The sequence below is a fragment of the Trichogramma pretiosum genome, unplaced genomic scaffold (assembly GCF_000599845.2).
Source record: "Trichogramma pretiosum strain Unisexual culture from Peru unplaced genomic scaffold, Tpre_2.0 scaffold81, whole genome shotgun sequence".
In the NCBI taxonomy this organism is placed as follows: domain Eukaryota; kingdom Metazoa; phylum Arthropoda; class Insecta; order Hymenoptera; family Trichogrammatidae; genus Trichogramma; species Trichogramma pretiosum.
Window position 1 is genome coordinate 495,620 of NW_019640793.1, and position 18,164 is coordinate 513,783.

Sequence of the window (18,164 nt, forward strand, 5' to 3'; positions counted from 1 at the left end):
TGTGTAGAGCATCGTGATTTGCATTTGGCGACGCGATATAGTATAGGTAGCTCAAACACGTGTCGTCAAGTGCAGCCCGAATATCATCCCGAGGATATAACTTGCTCCGCGTAGCAAATGTTAATACCCGCAGTTTTCGCTCACAGCTTGTATATTTATATATAATAATCACAGAGAGTCGAAGGCAAGTTACATGTTACAAGTTGCCAAGAGCATATTTGTGCGAGCTTTAATTCTCTCTTTTCTTGCGCGAGCTCAAGTTCTTGGCTTGCGTCAAAATGAAAAAAGAGGGCGAGGACAAGAGAATCTAGTACTGCTGGCTTCTGCTGCTTCTGGAAAATGAAAAAGCATTCCGAGGAGTCGTCCTGGCGGCTGCACTCGCTATAATGTATGTGTATATACAGACAATTGCGTTCCGTCGCTGCTCGTATTCATAATGCAATATTTATTAGCCTCGGTGTATATAACGAGCTCGCGCTCGCGTGAAACTTGTACTTGCTGTGCCACCTGCAATGCTGTATCGTAACTTGGCTCGCTACTTCCGTTCGTCGACTCCGGCACGAAGAAGACGCGAGAGAAGAATTGAGCCGGGGAGCTTTTCCATTCGCCGCGCTGCCTATAAAACATGGGCATATTCTTTTGGGCAATCTAGCTTCATTTAAACGAGTTATATATTTGACGTCGAGGAAAAGCGAGTAGTCGCGCGACACAGCTCCGCGTGCAGTCCACGTGGTATATTAACTTCATCACACATATACATAAAAGTCAGTCTGCCTACGCCGACGGTAACGTCAAGGTGAGCTCTGCTCGCGTCCGTATAATATAATGTACACCGTTTTCACCTTGATAAAGACTGCCGCGATGATTAACTCGAGCTTGCGAACTATTTAATAACTATAAAACGCCAATATTAATACAAAGAGGATCTCGCGCTCGTTATTATGTATATTTCCCAGCTAAAGTTTCAAATAGCTCATTCTCTTGCCGAGGGAGATAAGGTATTATCATTTCTCTCGTCAGGCTATTTCATATTCTACTTCATTCAAAGCTCCCCCGACGGTGTATATACATTTAACTTTTAAAATTGCATTTTTCTCAGAGTCGCTTATGTACTTTTAAAGAGTCCGTGAGATGAAAGCTCGACGATTAATCGTCATAAGAAAGTTTGAGACTGCTACACACGTAGAAACGACTCTTTCGACAAATTTGTGTCCGATTATTGAATTGCTTAGAATATAAGCACTGTATCGGTGTAAATTCAATATTTATAATTTTCAAATTTTAAATTCACAGTTTTTACTAATCGGTACTTTAATAAAATATCTATGAAACATCGAAATGGCTAGCTTAACTATTTATCGTCCGTCTGTGATATGTAGCTTTTATTTTTAGAATTTTTGGTCTCTCGAGCTTAATCGAATCTTTTATAAATCGAAAAGCTGCAATATTGATTTAATAAAACAAACGCTAGCTTTGAAGCTGACCTTTCACAAAGAAAAACGAAGAGCAATCGAGGGATATTGCGGTGAATCAATATCACGGTATTTTTTGATAAAACTATACGTGGACTTCGCTATATAAAGAAAACATACACACGAGCTTCTTTAAAAATTATAAAAGAATAAACGCATAATATAAACATGGATCGTTAGCATTTTCAATATTGAGAAAGTGCTGGGTTGGAAAAACGAAAAAACAAAATGCGGTAAAGGAGCGAGCTGTAAAAGAGAGAAAAAAGATGCAAGGAAAATGTGTACGGTTGGAGTATATAGGCGTCATCGCGCAGAAACGTTCGAAGTTGCTAGACGTACTCTTGAATGTACACGTTGTAAAAAGAGAGAAAGAATAGTATGCTAATGCAATTATGGAAATCATGGCTGCCATGAAAAGTGACGTAGCGGACGTAGTACAGTACTATATAGTCAACAACTGCGTTTACGAGAAGGTTGGCTACCACTGCTGCAAGATGCTTCCGAAACATACCGATACAATTCACGTAAGCTCGTGACACACATTGATAATGTATGTTAGATGTATACAGAGATGCCCTGAATGAATTCGAACGAGGGTAGGGTAGTAATCTCGAATGTGTGATTTGTTGCAAAAAACTTGGGCGAGTTGTTATAAATATCTTATTATAAAGGTGCTGCTACCTGACTCGTTTCTGCTAACAGTGATAAGAACAAAGATGTGATTCCTCAGTTTTACGCTTGCTTCGTATATTTCTGTAACCACATACGCAAAAGCATCATTATTATATTTCGTTGCTCACTGTCGCCAGCTGGCGCAGCAAACCACTTCGCATCCCATTATATTTATTCGGGAAGCCGATTATATGTTTTACCGAGCGCAGCGCGTTGCGCATTTGGAATCAATGCCTCAAAGACGTTCTTTCAATCGCGTTAATGTTTTGGCTGTCAATGAAACCCAGCTATACCAATTTACTATTCGCTTTTTTTCGAGACGAAAGGCCAGAAGAGACATGACTCAGCGCGTTAAGTTTATGGTCTCTTCGTATACCCTGCAGTCACTGCAACTCCACGCCTCTTTTTGATGAATGGCCTAGACAGACTCGAGTCGAGTCTCGAGCCTTATATATATGCATAACGAATTAAACTATCGCATTTAGTATGAATAAAAATATTTTATTTTTTCTCGATTTAACTATTGTTAATGCTCGGATCGTGATTTAAATTTTTTGTTTCAGGATATAGTCATTTGAATCAATTTATGCAGAAAAAGAAACTTTTTTATTCGCCAAACAAAGGCTCCAAAGAAGTGTACAAAAAAGGCTAATTACATGTGCGCATTGAAAAATGTGAAAGGTACGTACATCAAAGAAGGCGATTATTAAAACACAACTTTGAACATTTTCATTGCTGCGCTTTTCCACTTTTAGGTAAAGTAAAAATTACGCTCACGTTAAAAGAATTATACGACTTTGGAAACTTTCGGTTAATTATCCCTGGAATTAGCTTACACGACGTTCTATATTTTTCAAGTTCAATACGTTTTTGTTAACCTTATTTCTAAACTAGTCGATATGAAATTTTTCGTTTTGTTTAAGTACAATTGACGATTTAAAATATCAAGATGTATATTAAAAATACATCGCTGCGGCACAACTGAGAGAATTCGTGAAGACTTGAATAATCCGCAAGCTCAGCTCTAATATACGAGAATCAAATTCTACCGACACAGAACGCATGTCACATCACAGTGATTAAAAACTGATTAATGTTATTTATTACTCACAGAGTAGCCAGTGTTTGTGACCTCGCGTTGCTAGAAGACTAGTCGACTTGACCGGATTATCGATGATTTTATTACTGAAGCCATCATCGTTGAGACGATCGGTGTTGGCTGCAAGCGCCAACAACGAACGATCCAAGAACACGAGGATGAGGATAATCGAAGCACCACAGACTCCAGCGCACCTCAAGAGGCTCGACATTGTCGTTTCGGACTCGTCGCACCAACTGCCACTGGATCTTTATACCCTCGGCTATATATTTGCCCATGGGAAAGTTTTGCACTAGCGCCCGTAAATGTGCTCTCGTTTCAGCTCGTCCACACATTTTCTGTACCGTGCATCTCTGAGGTGCTAAGCGAGAGTTAATTCTTTGCTACAATATACATAAACAACGAACTCGAGTCCGTGGAAAAAAAGAGAGATCTCTCGATTTTTCGCCTAATATAGGGCACAATTTGTACACAGCGGCCGCAGGTCGAGTGCGTAACGATGAATTACAGCGAAGAATCCGCTTCTCTAAGTGGCCAAATGAAAATGAAAATGCTAAGTGGCAATAAAAGATGTGTACTAGGAACAACAACGTGCGTGTAGTTTGACGCTCTTTTTATGAGCACGAACCAGCCGTACACAATGAAGCTTTACCATTTTACTTGTTCTCAGTCATGCAGCGCGAAAATAACATATTTTTTCAGATTAATTCAAGATAAATGCAAGATAAATTCACCCTTAATACAAGACATTATTGATAATGCAGCTGCAGTAAAAATCGTCCATGGACTTGCGCTTCGTCGATCGTTTTTTACCGTATATTAACTTAGGCCAACTCGAATTGAACTCGCTAGTAAAACTTTTACTTTTGTAAAAGTTAACTCGATAATTTGTAATAATCAGTTGTATTAATATTACTGAAAAACATTTGAATTTCGACGGGTACTTGATGAGATCGTATAATAATTGAGCTGTTTGAAAAGCAATTAGCAGGCAGTTCGGTGCGAGTAAAGACCGAGGCATCGTCGTGGCAGTAAGTATACACGATTGCTCGCACTTGTCATACATTAAACACGCACTTACTCACACATATACATACATGAAACATTTTCAGGTAATTGATTTGCGTATACAAAGTGGGTCTTGAATCGGCAATCCTCAAAGCACCTACAAATCGCCATGCAAATACTACAAGACAATTGATTGACGAAGCTGTATAATTCTGCACTTGTCATATAAAAAAGGACGTTAATACGTGATTATTGGCTATGTACGTCACAACGCACATTTATACGCTGCAGTAAGTTAAAAAAATTTCAAATCGGGCACATAGACTGCGTGCGTTACTTGTAAAAGGCCTAATTGAGCAGAAGCCCGCTCGAGTTCGCGCGAAGATTCGAGAAAGCTATAGGTGCGTACACCTAGTTTATATTTACATACGCGTGCGGGCGGACAGAGAAGAGCTGCGTATTTAGCTGGCGCGTTAAGTGTGAAAGCTTTTTGCATCTAACGAGGCCCTCATTTTGTCATTTCGCTGGCACTGCAGGCATACTCCACACCTACGCGAACATATGAACAGACGCCTGCGTGCTTAACTTTATTTCGTAGTTTTTAATACATAAAATTTGCATGCAACTGATTCTGACGAGTGTATTGAAGAAGAACTTGCATATGCCACCGATTGCTAGAGACTAGCAGCGGTAACACTTGACTTGTGCACGCTTATAATCTATGCATGTATATTCGCTACTTATTTGCCGTTTACATTAATAAATTCTGGCGGCTTGGCGGCCTTCGTATTAAAGGACCCGACAGAGTCGCTCCTGCCTTGCCGTCGAGTTGAAACGTACTTGGAGAGGCCAGACGACGAGCCATAAGGTGTTTAGATATATTTAAAACACCCAGGATCGGATGCCCGTGTAGTTGTGCTTGTGACATGAAAATCACATGCACAGCGAGAGAGAGAGAGACCAAAGGGTGTAAGTGTAGCAGCAGCAACGGCACATAAAGAGAGAGAGAGAGAGAGAGTGAGAAGCACTAGCGGCTGAGCGCATACACTTTAACGGTATATGTACTTGCGAGAGAAATATAAGCTAGGAACGAAAACTAGGGCTGACGTGTAACCTGGTGCACGGTGGCGCGAGCGGGGAAAGTGGGCGTAGCAACTTTAGTAGTTGAAAGCTTCTTGCACGTTGGCCCGTGCTCGCTCAGACATAGACAAGAAGTCCCGTCTATGTGTATCACGTAGTTCTCTCTCTCTCTCTCTTTCGCGCGCGCGCGCGTGCAAGCGCAAGCTATGATGTTGCTGTAATGTGAAAATGTGTGCGAGTTTGTGTGTGTGTGTGTGTATAAGCATAAACCAAAAGGCTTTTGTGCAGCCCCGGATAATATATAACTTGACGAGGAGATAAAGGCTGAAAAGCTTTTTAATTGGCACAGTCTGCAAACTTCTTGCCAATACCGATTCAATAAATAATATTCTTCTCTGAATTTGTCTTTATAAACGCACATTACATTGTTCTTTACTTTATTCTTCTTTCGAGATTAATTTTATATTTATCAACACAAATAATAGACGAATAATAGATAATTTTTCATAAAGATTAATGTGGCTTTTTAGCAGTAATTTATTTATAATTTTCAATCTAATTAAGTTTATAAATAATTTGAATAAGATATATTTTTGAGTTGACTCTGGATCAAATTGTGCGAATCTCTGGCTCGTGTGAAATTTGGTAGTAAAGAACATAGGGGCTCGCGTTATTAAAACGAGTGCACAGTCATACATTTTCATCCTAACCAAAAAAATTTAGAATTTTCGTGTATAAAAAGGACCAATTAAATTTGAATCCCAAGTAGAGGTACACAGTAATATTTGAGCAATGACGAGGCATGTTGCGTCAGTTTATTTTTAGATGTGGCCTTTGAATAACGCGCGCGCGCCTTTGAGATGCGGGCGTGTGCGTCAACTTTGACTGCTTCAACTGTCAGGACCTTTTTGCTGCGTTTGCTAAGCAAGCCTCATTATTAGCGCTGCATCAATCTTCATGTGATGCGAAAATTAATCACCTTTTTTCCTGAAGCGAAATGTTACAAGAAAAAGAGGCGACGAACATCGCACCACAACGAAAACGTACGATTTTCTGAAAAATGATGCAAGTTCGTTTTTTGTCTCCCTCGACCTCGATAGTATTATCGATATAACTTTTACGAAAAGTATTACGTGCTCCAATAATGTAATATTCGGAAAAATGTGAAGTTGATGGTGAATTTGCATAAAAAATAATCGAATAATCGCTCGCGTTGCGCAAATGCTGAGTTTGGTAATTAATTACAAGCGCTTCTGGCACAGCTTTCAACGAGTATGTAGGGGTCCAGGGTTAGTATGTATATACACCGTCGGCGTCGAGAGGGTGAGCACGACGAATGAAAATTAAAAGTAGCAACGGAAAAGCAATCATCGTCAAGTCGGCTTCGGAGCCGCTGCTGCGCTGCCTCGGCTAATGTCTCGCGAACAAAAAGCCACACTGACAGACAATCGCATCCAACTAGCCTCTCGTCCGGCCCATTAAAACGTCCCGAAATCGCATTTCGCTCGACGGTAAATCCTGGCCTGCGCCGCGATCGCCTGACAGCCGTGAATCCGTTTTCTCGTGCTTGCGCGCCTATTACACACTGCAAGCTCGCAACGTATATGCCATGTATCGCGCGCAGTTGGGAATTAGCGAATGCGAAGCATAATTTTTCGACCAGCCGTTGGCTATAAAAACAGCGGCGGGAACATTCGTGCTTGCGCATGCGGTTATAACGTATTACGTATACATTGCGCCTTCGTGTATTATGTACGTACAGGCAGGCGTGCGCGTCAAAAAAGCAAAGCTCGAGCGCACGAATTTCGAATTATCGTCGAGTCCTCGCTGGCTGCGAGCGAGAGATGGAAAAAAAGTACAGCTCGCGAGCAAAAAGCTCCGACGTTGCGTTAATTTTTTCCAACCTCATAGATATACGTGTTAGTTTGCGCTCGTCGTGCAGATGCCATATATATTTATATTTATATAATATAATACAGGAGAGCTCGAAACGCAGCGTACATAACAAACGATACGCGATGTGCGTTGGGTTGTACGTTCGAGACAAAGAAAAATGTTAGGAGGGCAAAAAGCAAAGGCGTGCACTGTACGGCATAGTGCATGTGTGCGCAACGGCTGCAGCTCTTCGGGTTGATACGGCTGAACACGGTCCGTGCAGCCGGAAGACAGCTCCATCTAATACGTACAGCGACGAACAGTTCATGTTCGCTCACACATAGGCGCGCGCCTCGCGGATACTACACACTCGGTCTTTATCGCCTCGGCAAATTAACGCAGCAGCAGTTCTCGAGCTAGCCCTGCTGCACCACACAGACTATGCATCACGCATACGTATATACGCGGACACGGACACAAAAATAAGAGAAGAAAAACGGCCCTGGCCTGAGCGAGTGAGCGCGCGAGAAATATACGAGACACTTGACGCTAATCGAAAGTCGACGGATAAATGCGCAGCAAAAAGAAGAAAAGAAGAAGAAGAAGAAAAGATACGAAGGGAGAGAAGAGGGAGAGAAAGAGAGAGAATAGTCGACAATGTTCGACACAAGATGCTGTTGTGGCCAATACAACGGCAACAACTATATATTACCTGTAAGAGCGTATATAACGTATAGAAAAGTACGTCTCGCGTGTACTGAACAGAAGTCGCTCTTGGTATACGATGCACGCACATATACTTACACATACGCAGTATATGTACTGCATAAGAGCGTAAAATCCCAGAAATAGACTGTCGTCGAGCAAAGCGCAGTAGCATAAAGAAAAGAGCGCGTCGGAAACGTGGAAAGTCTGCACTATAACGCGCGACATGTCAAAAGGTGTCAAGGGGGACTGAAGAATACTCCAAGGAAATATTCTCCCTCTCTCTTTCTCGCTGAGCAAGACAAGTATTTTAATGGATGATGCAGTCTCTTCTTCTTTTTCATTTTTCTCCCCATACATGCACTTTTTCATGTAAACGCAATACAAACGAACGCACGCAAGCTCGAGCAATTTTCACTCGCTTGCTTTTCCTAAATCAGCTGAATCGTCGATTGCAATCGATGCTCGCCTCGCGCGTCGATGACGCGCTAATGGATGTGTGCTCGCTCGAGACTCCGAATCTCTTCTTTTTCTGACTTAGGAGTAAAAGGTAGCTACCCACTTGCGAGACACTCGCTTCTTTCCATAAATTAGTGTAACTCGCGCATCAGTAAACGTCGACTTTTTATAAGACATTTATACATGTAAGCACGTAGTACTTATATATTATTCGAGAAGAAGTGAAACAACGTTTTCACCGGCAGTGCGGCCTCGTGCTTAATGCTGACGCCGTATCGAATTGACATATTTTATTGATTCAAATTTCACGCTCTTAAGATATCTTAATGGGCTATTTATACATTCGGCTACATCATATTGGCATTAAAAAACGCGTCTACCGATTTTTTTATCTTATTTTTCCACTTTTTGTTTCTCTCTCTCTCTCTCTCTCTCTCTCTCTCTCTCTCTCTCTCTCTCTCTCTCTCTTTCCAAGCAGAGCAACTTTGATGAAAAGCGACAATTCGGTTTTGAGGATATTTTTGGCAGTCACTGTTGTTTCGCATTGATAGCTACGATTAAGAAGAAGTGTGTACTAAAGTTAATTAAATAGCTCATTATTCATGTGGTATAGTTGCTTGTCGAGGTTCGGGCGTTTGTAACGATCCCAACTGCAGAGCAGGCCGTTTATATACACACACAAAGTAGAGTAGCAAAGATCATTATAATTTCTAAGCGCTGAAAAAAGCGAGATAAAACGAAGAAAGGAAGAATGAAAAAAAAGAACGGATTCGCAAAGGTTCTCTGATGAAATATTTTAGCTTTAAGGCATATAATGACCTGCAAGGGCCCATAAAATACATTCCGTAAAACAAATAAGGCATCGCGTTCCACCTAGGCTTGCGAATGCATGGCTCCAGCAATTTTTTTTCTTTTTTTCCCGCCCCAAAAGAATCTCGTACATTCCCAACGAACAAATGAAGATCTCTAGCTTGGCCTAAGAGAAATCCCTCACAAGCCGCTGTTGGCTTCTACGCGCCCTGCGTATAATTCTTCCAAAGGCTAGCTCCCAAAGGGTAGAGGCACAAAAACTATGCATACATACTGCAAATACGCCAACTCTGAGATCAACGACTCGCGAGCTACTTTTTTCACGCCTCGTGCGTCTACGTGTGTATGTGTGTATCTGTGTATCTGTGTATCTGTGTATCTGTGTATTGTGTGTACATATCATAAGCACACCAGAATATGTACTCTCCGGAAGAAAGTCGAGCATTTTGCTGCTTGGGCTGCTGGCAAGTGTGCGCGGAGCGTAGTATCGCCGTAAAAAAAGGAGTGTCAAAGCGAAAATATAAGCAGCTAAAAATGAGCCAAGAAAAGAAGTTCAGTGTGTCGTCAAACGTCGGGAGCTGCTACGCCGACTCGAGAACACGTTGCAACACTCACTGCGTGAGTCCATGGCTAACGAGCTCTCCGGGCGCTGAAATCCAGTTCGGATGTGTTGGTCCAATAAAAATAATAAAGGCCCTCTCTTGCTCTCTTAGTTGCACGTCAAAACGGCTAATCCGCAAGATTACGCGTTGCAAGGCTATGCTGCTGCTGCAAGAGGGTCTTTCAATGCATACATATAGTATATACATCCGCGCGCAGCTTCACAGATGCGACTTTTCGCCGGCAGCAGCAGCAAAGTCCCGGCAAGCTGCAGAAAGCTCCCGTACACTTTATGGAACTCGAGTAGCGCATAGCCGAACGCTTCATTTGAATAAGCTTCGCGTTGGACACGCTTTTTCGCCAACTACTTTTTTTACAGCGCCACTACGCTATGTTTTCCTGACTTTCAGCCCCGTCTGCTGCCGTTTTGTATTGTTGGATGCTGCAGCTGCTAGTAGCTCTTTCTCGAGCGGCGAGAGGTTTTCCCCAGCGAGCGAGAGAGCTGGGGCAGTTACTGGATTTTTATTGCGGTGAATATTAAGGGCTCTTTTGGCTCGTTAGCATTCATGAAGTGTTTTTCCACTGTTTTTTCTTTAGACTTTCCGCTTGGCAAACGCATTTATGCACAGATCATGACTGTCATTGAGTTAAATTAAAGCATAGAAACAATTAGAAATACCATCAAGTTATATATATTCATCAATATGGTTTAATCGATAAAATAGCAATTCCATAAAAAAAGTATCTTTGGCATGATCGGTTACAATTGATTTCTCACACAATTTTGTGAAAACTCATATTTTATGCGTGCTTGCAATTTTTATTTGATTCAATCAATACCGAAATCTAGCAGAATGTCCTGTATCAAAAGTTTTTTGTATTATAATATTTGAAGAGTAAAGTAACAAATTTTTCATGGATACATTATCCAAACTTAATTGTTTTATTAGTTAAATTTGAATAGAAGCCTTGTGCAGTATAAAATGTAATCTTTTCTTGTTTTTTAAGTTTACTTTAAAATCGTTCCTTTTCGGGATAAAAAATCGTAAAGTTAAAAGAAATTTTAATCATTACTTTTTTCAAAAACTCTGGGAAATAAGAAACTTCACTGGGAATTTTCAAATATAATGGTTCGACAACGCTAATAGTCACCAATTTATTTATATAATAAAAGATATCTTTTTTCAAAAAGGAGTTTAGAAAATGTTTTTCGAAACCAATTATCAATTTAAATTTTTTTTGGAACCATTAACATTATTATTAATCCACGTCCCTTGTTTGTCAGTTATGTTGGAGTACGATTTTATCAAGGGTAGTGGTCGGCGCTTCGTCATACTTGACGTAAGAGCGGCACTTCTGATTAAAACTAGCTAACTTGCTACGATCTCGTTTTGCTTTTAGGATAATTTACATTTTCTCAAATTTCAATATGACATCAGTATTTGGGCGTACGCCTCGACGACAGCCAGCCTCATCTATTATATATCGAGCGAGAGCGCGAGATTGTATCGCTGCCGTATTACGCGCGTCCGCCGTATAAGCAGTCGAAAACTCGCCTGACGTGCGTACATATCTTCAAGTGCCTTTCATGAAGTCGATGTAGCGTATGATATACATACATATTTATACGTGGTGAGCGGTATTCGTCTCGAGTCATCTTCTAACCAAGCCTTCAAGCCTGGAGTGCAACATATACGTAACGGCAGTTCGACATGGTAATATAGTTTAAAGTGTATTCCTGCCGGTCATATTTCCTGTTCTCTTTTACCCCAATTACGTTAGTTCGTGTCACAACTGTCCGATTGTCGAGTACAACGATATCAAGCGATATATACCTGCGAGTACGGAAAAAAGAAAAATTGATAAAATGAAAGTAGCGAAAAATCAAAACAACTTGGCTTGACAGAAAAACGTCATACTGCGCGTAGCGCAACGAACATCGATTGCATTATCTTTATATGTGCTTTAAACCTGCCATTCGACGAGTTTTGAGGAAAAAAACAGAAGGGAAAAGCACTGCGAAAAAAACAACAAATTGTATAGGCTTCAACAGTAGCAGCAGCAGCAAGAATAGTCGTAGACGTAGATGTAGTCTGGTTTTGAAATGCTTTCACAGCGCTATATATAATTGCGAGTAAATCGATGAGTCAGTATCCACATAAACGATGAGTAAAACTAGGGTATGTATGAAAAAAGATGTGCTACACTACGTGGACATATATTCGCACTACGTACGCTATCCACGAGCGAAATAATATAATGTATAACAATGGACTTGGACTAAAGGTCGTCGGATCGCAAAAGCTCGTATTCGCGTCATCGGTTACGCTCGAAAAACCAAATCAATCAGCGCCAAGCCAATCCCATTATTCGACCAACTTGTCCATTATAGCTCGACTCATGCCTTGAGTCGCAACCCCTTTGCTCTCTCTCTCTCTCTCTCTTGCGAGTCCGATTGCTTGACGGAGCGTATCACCCTCTATGTGCAGGGCCGAGTGTACGTTGCGTCACTTGGCAGCTCACTCAAGACGTTGCTATTATGTGCACAACCGAGAGGGTGTGAGCAAGTAAGTTTCGCGATTGCTCGACTATTGCAATAGAGCACTTATGTAGCCACGGCGTAGCCTATAACGGCTCGTCGTATCACTGCTGCGTCGAGCTCTAATCCAGGGGCCATCAATCCTGGCAAGCCGAAAAGCATCCGGTGCGCAAGTTGGCCGGGGAAAGGCGCATTGCTCGCCTCGATTAAATATGAAATCACGAGCCGCAAGCTCTCGGGCCTCGAGAGAATCACAGCGTGCGCTAACGACGATGAGCTGCAGTCTTTGCTAACTCGTGCCTAACTTATACGTGTCTGCGCGCCGAGACATTCTTCTTTGCGCCAGAGTTCGTCCACGAGCGCGAGTCCCTGGAGCCCTCCTGAGGCCCGCAAAGAATTTAATGCCTCGAAACAATTATTTTATTGCAGAAAAACTCGAGCGAATTGGCGCTCGGGAGCGTCTAGACGTACCGCACCGCTGAATCGTACGAGTCAAATATTAAATGACTAAAGTGTTAGGTAGCCGAATGCCGCGACGTTGAACCGTTATCGCATATGATTGTCCCACATATCTGCTCATCCATATGGCCGTCGACGTACGCAGAATTTTGCGAAATGCTTGACCATATTCAATGGGTTTCTTATTTGCAATATTGTAATGGATAGGCAAGGAAACGTCAACTCAGGAGACTAATGAGCAGTTTTGTTCATGATGAGGCTGCAATCAGCATATCGGAAACTTGCATTCGATGCTCATAAAACAAAACCGTTGTGGTGACGCCTCTGTGGTATTTAAAACAATTGTCGAGTTCAGCTCGAAATCGTTGTAAGTTCGACTCCACTACCTACCACTGCATCACTCGGCCTAAGCCTATCGCACTTTTTCTCTCCAAACTCTCAGTAAGAGGGGTTTTTGCGGCTGATTCTAGCAAATTTGCACTACATGAAAGAATATTTGCTCAACCAAAAGTCTGCTCGATATGATAAGTCTTGTCAGTGTCTAAGTCAAAAATGATGCAAGATGAACTAAGAAAAAAGAAATACAAAGGAGGTTCATTCAGCCTGCGGGTTTATTGTACGACTTTTCAACATTAAAAAAATGAATAGGCAAAATGAGGATAGACAAATCGTTAATGCACTTCGAAATCTAATATATATATATTTCTCTGATTTTATTTGATATCACAGTTTAATACTGGTGATTTACTTGATTTAACTATTTAAAGCTTCAGTTTATGTTATGTTAAATATTAAATTGTTAGTTATTGATATGGCACTTAGTTAGAATTCTTAGATCACTAATCCTTAGATATTACTGTAGAACTCATGTTCGTCTCCCAAAGGATCAGGGTCTGAGTTTTTTCTTTGGAATTTGTGTTCAATTTTCTTTGGTGTGAACAGACCATAGCGAATCGACCATACATGGGACAGACTATCGTCTGGGATGTTAGTAGCACACGGCACACGGCACACGACACACGGGTTAGTGATTATAAGTATGAGTTATGAAAATATATTTAATCTGTAACAAGCTCAAAGTGTATTAACGATCCGCTATCCCCGAAAATTAAATCAAGCAACGCTTCTTATATATGAATAAGAGAACATTTTTGGCACTTGCGGAAAGAAGGTGTCTCACTTATTTATCGTACTTCCACGTGGTTTTTCTCCAAAACTATACTTACCATTAGATAAAATTAAAGATTTGCAATCATTTCTGATGAATAGCATACCTGTAAGTAAGCGATGCAACGTGTAAAAATGTTTTTGAGTTGATTTTCGAAAATATCGAAGTCAAAAGCCATCTAGAGGTATTATAGGGTACTTTCAATGAACACGAATATCTTTGTAATCATTCTTAGCTGACATACTTTTGTTATTGTTATCATGATTTCGAGAGTAATCCTTGAAAAAGGTAGAAAGTAAGAGAAATGACGTTGTTGCATCCAATGAGAGCATACGAATTTCGAAATTACAATACACGCATCGAGAACTTGTTTAACAACTTAATTTTCGATTTCGTGCATACATAAACGACCCACAAATATCAACTCCTATGCGAAATGAATATCGGTGGCGATAATCGTACAGCTTAATTGGCCCAATAATAATATTTTAACGAGCCTTACATGCTTTTCTTCGGTGTCGAGCGCACGCATAAAAAGGTGCGATCGCTGTTTTATGCTAATGCAGTAGATATATATATTCCATATTCTCCTCTCTGCCACAGCTGTGGGCGCACACGCACAGGCTCGTGCACGCACGCACATAATGCAACGGAGATGTGCAGATGCGTGGATATAACTCGTGCGAGGGTATCTCACCTGATCGTGCTGGTGCGTTGCCTCATTGGATACATATACACGCGCGATGCTTCGCTATTCAGAGTACAACGCCTATCGAGTGTATAATCAATGAAGCAAAGCAACGAGCAAAGCCACGCAGAGGACTCGGGCTAATTCGGCCGATATTTATTATCGATGAATAATAAATCGCGAGGTGAGTGCAGCGCGCGGCCTTGTCGCGAGGCGCTCCGTGGCTCGATGTCGTATCGCACCGTAGCTCGCCAACTGCATTCGAGCCCAGATAAACATGTATAATTGAGTCAATCTCGCTGTATACAACACTACAACACAGAGGTGAAAAGTTTCGCATAAGCTGTATAGAGCTTCGGATGCACTGGGCGCAATTAAAAAGTAACGCGTCAGTAGAGCGTTTAACAAGGCGCGCGGAAATCGGCTATCTTCTTGGGGGCCGCCGCCAGCAACACCGATAGATGCCTCGCTATTATAACCAGTTTTCTGCTCGTGGATTTCTCGCGCACACGCGTAGGTCCTTGTTACCGTGCTTTTTGCGCGATTTTTCTTTTTACGACTTTTTTTCTTCTTGTGACTCATATCCCGTTGCTACGTGTGCCTGCTCCAAATTTAAGCCTCGGACCTGATTGAACGGTCAACATGAGTGACCTTGTGAAACATCTACGCTATTTACTTCGATTATAAATACCTAGAAACTTCCCATGCTCAATGTTTTTTTACATAGTTTCCGTTTTGCAAAAAAGTTCACCTTTTACTTCACTCTGCGGTGAAGTTTGTCATTTTTTTGTTGGTTAATTGGTACATTGCCTTTTTTTCATTATTCGTAGATACTCGTTCACACTCACACTCAACACGAGTTTGGTCTTGATGGGTTTTTATTACTTCGGCTGCAATACTATTGGATGAATACTAGTAAATTGGACTCGATAAAGCATTTGTATCGACTCGCGTAAGCCTCGTGATCAGACTTGCTTCTTCTAATTTCTCTGTGTTAATCTTATTCTTTGTCCCTTTTTTGCACGTGAACATATATTAACAGTCTAAGTAACACTGCATTATAAATTGTTGATCCCAAATATACATTCATAAATAATTATTTTAAAAATTATACTTCTGATAAATTGCTTAACTATCAGAGTTTTGTAAAACTTAAAATGATAAAATTCATTTAAACTTGAGGTACAAGAATTATTCACAAACTTGACAATTATATAAAATTTTATTGAATCTCATTCATGGACAAAAGCAGTAATCTTTCATGACAATCTTGGCCTTAATGCAATCATATTTGTATAATCGACGCGTTTGGCAACTATAAGATTTTTTTCATTTTCCACTGCTCGTAACTTGGTGGAAACTCTTCATCATGCTGCAAGCGCGCATCTTGTTTCCGTATTATGTAAGTCCGCGCGCACGTAGAGTCTTGACTAACGGGTGGTGAAAGAGAAAGAGAGAGAGAATGGTACGCAGCCGACGATAATATCGTGTCTGTGGCGTGGCTCAGCTGCGCTACTGCCTGCATCTTTTAAGGATGCGAACTGCAGTTCGCGACTAGAGAAGTATAGTTTATTCTTCGCGTTACGCGAGCTGCTATGCCATTGCAGAGCTCGGTACACGTCCTACAAGCTGCTTCAGGCCAAATACATATAGATATCCAGTTGTACATATAGCAATGGCACAGAGGGAATACTCGCAACAAGTCTGCGAACTGGCTACATCGTCGATATTCTAGCCCGTGTATAAATTTTGCAGCCTCGAAAGCGTCCATACCTATAGTTATAACCTCCGGTTGGAATTGCCAAAGGAAGTTGCGTTTTTAATCTTACTTCATAATTCAGATATCCCTTTGTGGTATCTATCGAAGCTGTATCGAGCGATAGCGAGCATCGAAGCGTTAAAATTCTCCTCGTCACGGTTCGTTGCAGCTCATCAATTGTTTTTTCCCAGATATTTTTATGCAGTAGCGAGCTAATGGTGCGTGGACCGAGTCTTGGAATCTGTACGAAGAAGTGAAAAACATATGGTATGGGAGTGGTGGGACGGGCACCGAGTCACGGCTTATTTACATAATAAGAAATCGCACCTCAGCGGCATATCATTAATTACCGACGACAGGCGCAATTAAAAACATTTACCGCTGCCGACGTATGTATTGATTGAATGCACGCCTCGCGCACTCTGCACCGCCAGTCTATATTTCATACGCGAGCGCGCGCGCCGTTAAAACTCCGATACACTATCAATCAATAAATGTATCGCTTCGAAACGAGCTGCGATTGCGATCATTAATATTATACATTATGATATGCCGCGGTGCAGTGCGTGCAAAACAATAATGTATATTCCGCATTGGAGCCTTTTGCGTTGCGAGCTCATAGGAGTTTATGCAGAGCTTGGACCACCTCGTGCGCCGCCGCCGCCGCTGCATAATACGAGCGCATACCTATACAGCAAATGATAAAACAGAAAAAAATAAGCCAAAGTTAATGGTTATCCGATATATGTGCGGTGGCGCAGGGTAATAAAATCCAGAGCCGTCGGTGGAGCGCTTGCGCGACCGTATTCGACGCCAATAATTGGCCGCAAGAAAAATAATTAACTTCTCGTCGAGAGCCGAGGGGATTCGATGCGCGGCTAGGCCCCGACGCCGTTGCGCTCTGATCGCGGAGCCTGCAACAATTAAAAAGGCCAATACGTATTCGCCATCCGGGCAAACGTGAAACGTGTATAAATATTCAAGCCTCGTTAACGTTGATTTAAAATATGTATAGAAGAGCGAGAGACGGGGAGCGAGCTGCAACGCCATATTGTACTGGCCGCACATATACACGCTTCGTCAAACTGGTTATACATGTATCTCGCGTGGTTCGCTGCATATCGCACATCATAACTATATGTATACACAAGCCGGACTGCGTGGAGCGCCGAGGGTGCTCTAAGTCTACCGCGACTGCGGCAGATATAATAATTGCAAAAAATAAATCTCCGCCGCATCGACTCGCGCGCCAGATAAGATATAAATCAGCCTGTCGCAATTTGCCATTTTGCCTGAAAAATATATGGAGCCGATCCGTCCCTTTGGAGGCCGCCGTTGCCCAATCGATTCGTGCAAACATCCGCGCGCCGGCCGAAACTTTTATTCGACTATACCTGTAACTATATACCGATGTCGTGACTGGTGCAAAACTAGTATACATGCGTGTGGCCAAACGGACACCTCTACTGTGTGCGTATGTCTACGCGTGGATGCATTAATCGCGTCATGAATGGCGTTGAACAAACTACGTAATGAAATAAAAAAAATGTCCGTGGCCGGTGCGAGCTTTTTTGTTCCTTCGTGCGTTTTGAAAAGGCAAAAGCGCGCAGAACAAGGCAGTGCAGCCTGAGGGAAAAAGCGACGGAACAAAGTATACAGGCAAAGCGAGTAGACTAGATAATGTATAATATATGAAATTCGTACACGGAGTATTCAACGAAGCCGATAGAGTAGCGCAATAATAACGACACAAAAGAGCAAGAGGTGCGAG